Source organism: Pavona decussata, unplaced genomic scaffold (assembly GCF_977016875.1).
Source record: "Pavona decussata unplaced genomic scaffold, jaPavDecu1.1 SCAFFOLD_353, whole genome shotgun sequence".
NCBI classification, from domain to species: Eukaryota; Metazoa; Cnidaria; class Anthozoa; order Scleractinia; family Agariciidae; genus Pavona; species Pavona decussata.
This window is the reverse complement of record NW_028145734.1, coordinates 898,032-903,007: the sequence shown is the minus strand read 5'-3', so window position 1 is coordinate 903,007 and position 4,976 is coordinate 898,032. Positions and strand designations below refer to the sequence as shown.

At 35.9% G+C, this 4,976-nt stretch overlaps 1 long non-coding RNA gene across 1 annotated transcript; it reads left to right on the top strand.

Annotated features, from left to right (window-relative positions):
- The first annotated feature begins 2,616 nt into the window (after positions 1–2,616).
- Positions 2,617–4,747, top strand: LOC146453072 (uncharacterized). The gene is made up of 2 exons (XR_014859571.1): positions 2,617–2,819; positions 4,502–4,747. It is a non-coding gene; the product is annotated as an uncharacterized LOC146453072 (long non-coding RNA).
- The last annotated feature ends 229 nt before the right edge of the window (positions 4,748–4,976 follow it).

The following is a 4,976-nucleotide window of genomic DNA, read 5'->3' as shown; positions in this document are numbered from 1 at the left end:
TTTTCTTTTTCGACTAATATATTCTTGTTTTTGATGTTACCATGCTTCCACGTAGCTCCACTGCTAACTATAAAACCACACACACACAGACACACTGATGACGGGCTAACGCTCGAAATGTCATCCGGCTCGAATCTCCGTACGGTGGGCAAATTATCTTTTCAGCTCGGCTGATAAAACCAAATATTCGTTTCCACGCCCCCATCGACGCAGCGCGCCAAAGTTTCTTCAGAATCTGACGCCCTTATCCTTTAAAATGTTAAGGACGTTGTTTTTAACATTTTCATTGTTCAGAAAAAAAATGCCTGACAGAAAAAACAAGCGGAGAGCACGATTAAGCATATATAGTTATGAGACACAACCTTTTACTGCAGCGAGCTATTTTCAGAAAAATCCCGATTTGTTTTATATTATAAATGAGATGACGAGTTAGAGTTAGAGAGAGTCAAGCTAATTAATTGATATGCAAATATTACTTAACGGTAACAACAATGTCTCATATACTCATATACACATATACGGTCATCATCAGTATACATACAGCCGTCTTGAAAAAGTTCGTAATTCAAACACTGCTCTATAAATGGCCGGGATGGGCATTTTCCAGTAGTAGAAATATTCATTTAAACATTTGAGTTGTTTTATAAATAATATTTGTCCCAAATAATGTTTACGTTATAATTTTAAGGCATGAATCGCAAAAGTGTGAGAAGCACGAACCATATGTCGCGATTGATTTGCTCCTATTTCAATGTTATCTCCATGGAATCCACAGATTAGTAAAGGCTTAAAGGAGAAGTATCATGGGGTTTTTGACTTTTTTTGTTAAAAATGATGACATTAGACCTTCACTTTGCTTCAAAATAATTCCAGAACAACGAGAGGAGAGAAATCAACTCAATTCTTGACAGGAACAAGTCGTTCTCTGTTCTAGCGCATTTTAGATACAAAAATACGAAAACTTGAAAAACATTAGCCTAACATTTTTCAAGTTTCAATCCATTCCGGCCTACTCTGTCTCTGGCCAGAGGCACTAATTAAGAGTTTTTTTGGACTGGGGTGATAATTTATACCAAAACTAGACAATTTTTTTGTTTCTGTTGTCAGACAAACATTTTTGGGTTTTGAAACGACATCAAATTTTCGTGATACTTCCCCTTTAATTGAAGGGAAAAATTAAAAAGGATAATAACTTGAATGCAAAATCTAGAGGATGGTCGATCACGAGAGCGGATGAAGAAGGAGCAAACCTTGTATGTCAGTCACGCATGCGAAATGCAGCAGACTTAATGATCCAAATCTAAAACGATAAAAAGTGTTAATACCAGGAACCGTGGTCGGTGTAAGTGACCCCCACTTTTGGCAAAGACACAGGAAGAAACGCGTAGTAAAATGTGTTTATAAGTAAATGTCATCGTGCATGTACATCCGAAAGGAAAAATTTGTACTACTCCTCCTTCCATCCGCAATGTATTTCCCATTTGACTGATTGCTATCTAATTAATGGTTAATATCGCACAATAAGTTAATAAGCTTAATCGAAGGCCAAATACAAGGATATGTCAGAAAACCTTTACTATCTCAGTTTTCAATCAGACCATTATGTCTCAAATTTCGCAGTAATCTATTTACCACTTTCGCATACTTTTATCAACGTAGGGAAACAAGTTTACTGAAGAAAAAAACAGCTTTGAACTTGTAAAATCTTTATTATGGATAAGTAATATCTTTTGTACCAGATAACCTCGGTTCCTAAAGGCAAATTTAAACGGGTTCAACATTTGACCAACATTAGTTCAACAAAAGTTGAACGGATGTTGGGCAAATGTTGGAACAATGTTGAATGGAGTGTTCAAACGGCTTGAACGCCATTTAGCATTTTAGAGAGTTAAGGAAATGTTTTATGGACATTAAATGAAAGTTTGAACAAATTTAAATTTGATTCAACAAGCTTTCAACATTTTTTACACTTTCAACAATGTTGAACGGCCTGTTTAAACGCCCCCGACATTTGGTTCAACAAAGTGTCGAAAGCACGTTGAAGCAAATTTTGAAATCGTTTAAACGAGTCTTAAGTTGAAACCTTAAACAACGGAACATGGAAGTGATGTAAATTCTGGCAGAAAAGCAAAACTCTAACCTTGCATGTACTTCGCCTCTACTGGCAAGGTGATCGATAATTTTCCTTGCATGAGGAACTTTAACGTTCAGGCAATATTAGATTCTGGCATTAGCAATTTTGATTAATTTCCTGTAGCTAGGGTTACAATACTATCACACCTGTAGTGCGTGATATATATTAGTAAATTGTATAAACGCGCACGGTACATTGGCGTAATCATTGGACAATCAGGTGCAAATGATAGATATTACTCGTCGTGAAGTTCCTTAATTTTTACTGCCATAAAACGACCATTACAAAGGTCCTACACAAATCTGATAAAATGATGTCTTTTTGTCGTTAGGAGTAAATTAATCACTTACTGCAATGTAGTTTGTCATGAATGAACACAAGTAATGGGTTCTTCATTGTTTTAAACCATTAAAATCGTTCAAAGCTATACCAGACCAGTTTCCTGACACTTGAATTTACAGGTATAAAACGTGGCACTTCATTCTCGTTTCACAACCGTGAAATCATTCTTCTGCCCTGCCTAGACGAGACCTTAAACATGAACTCGAAAATGATGTCTGTTTTGCCCTTGATGGCTATCGTGTTATTCAGCTTAGTTCTAGAAAACGAGGGCTTCACACCTGGATCTAGAATGTATAACGGCAGGAAAAGAGAAAGTTTGTCTGATCCTTCGGACTGCCAACAGGTGAGTCACACACAGGTTGTGTTTTTTCCTTTGGAATAAGAGGCATCAAACGGCTGTCGTGATTACCAAATTTTGAAATACTCGGAGAAATTTGAGTTATTGGTTAAATCTATTTAAGAATGCGTTCGATTGAGCTTATTCCGGAATAGGAATACATAGACTGACGACAAGGAAGCCCACATCAGAGTTTTTTGGAGTTACAGAAGTACAAAATCATATCGCTCTTAAACTATCACGTGCCAGCGAAATTTTGCAGAAATGCCTTCCCAAATTTACTTCAAAAGAGAAATCTAACAGCTATTCCTGACCACTTATTCAAATTCCGGAACACAGTCAATAGAACTCAACCTTACATGGAACATGAACCTAATATGGAACATGAATCGAATGTGTAGAAGTGGTCATACTTTCTTTCAGAAGTATGAACGGTTAGCATATTGCATGGCATTCATGGAAAGCAGGCACCGTTTTTAATTTTCTATTATCATGATTTCTTCTTTCTAACTAGTTCTCCTTAGGTTTGTTAATATTAGTATTAGTTAATTTTTCTCATTGCCTGATGATTTTTTGGCCGTGGATAAATAAAGTTTTTGTTGCTGTTGTTGGTGGTGTAGGGAAATCTGAGAAACGGTGGTTCAAGGTTTCAGGTCTCTGCATCGTATATTACAGTTGTCTCAAGTTAACAAAAAAACTTTACTCCAACGGTCGCCTTCCTCTTTCCAGATGGATCAATGGCAGGTGGTTCACAGAACTGACATGATGCCAGGGTAACTCTTCAATGAATCAAAACCCATCGAGGGGTGGGGTATTGATACTCGTAGTTGTGTTAAGCCACAGAAAATGGAATTTGATAGGCGCCAGTGTCGATAAACCAGTATCTGGCTCTGTCAATCTACTCACTGGAAAAGGGAAATCTTTACTTATTCTTTTAACAGTATACACTTTTAATTTCTAGAATGATTTGTGATATAGGCTATGTTTGTTGTTAAAACATGCGTGATCATTGTCTTGTCAGTGAAACATAAATACGTTACCACAGGACTGTTCAGTAGAATTTTGATCATTTCAATGGTGTTGCTTTTGGATTTCATCCACATACTCAAAGCGTAACAAACAACACCACAGGAAAGTACTGCTCAATAGCTTGCATTTGAATTGCCTTACCTTAAAATTTCATCCACAGACCCTCAAATAAGTGGATTCAACTCCACTGTTTAAAACTTTTCTGAGGAAGAATACCTCCAGACAAACCCAGAGGCTCTTTCTCCAGGCAATTCATATTTACTTTAATATATTTTTATTTTGCATCGAAAGTAAAGATAACAACAATTTGTAATAATCTTTAATAGTAATAATTATTATTAAACACTTGTTTTACATCTCTGCCTATGTCTGGCAAAGCTTATAAATAAATAAATAAATAAATAAATAAATAAATAAATAAATAAATAAATAAATGAATGAATGAATGAATGAATGAATGAATGAATGAATGAATGAATGAATGAATGAATGAATGAATGAATGAATGAATAAATAAATAAATAAATAATTTAAGGCTTAATTGTCCAAAGCTCTATGCGCAGATTCTGTCCACCCTCCACTCCACCGCACTATAACAGAAACTAGTCATCCCTGGTTTAATCTTCCATGTGAGACTTCTTGTTTTGTTTGGTTTACAGCAGCAAACCGAAATCAAGAACTTTTGTGATATGCTCCGGCCCTGTTCACGGGAAAGAAAGCGCGAGAGGATTGGTAACTAACACGACTGGCAGTGTAAAACGTTGACGACTGAAGCCCAAGACAACTGGCGAAGCAGTTACGAAGCTGTTAAAATAAATGAAAAATAAACAAAACAGAAAAATATATTATAAAGGTCGCGCAAACATGTGAATCCAACTGATGAATAAACTTATTGTGTCAATGAGTTTAAGAGACTGGAGTTTCGACTTAGCTTTCCCGAGTAAATTGAGGAAACTTTGCACACCAAAGATAAGTGCTAAAAAGTTGTCCAAAATCTTAAAATTGAAACTTAGCTGAAAAAATAAACTGCATAAATCAGATAAATAAGATGTCAAATCTTAATTTCACAGCATTCTATATTTTAGCCTAATGAAGTAGGCTCACCAGTCCAACTGACACTGCACTGACCAATTG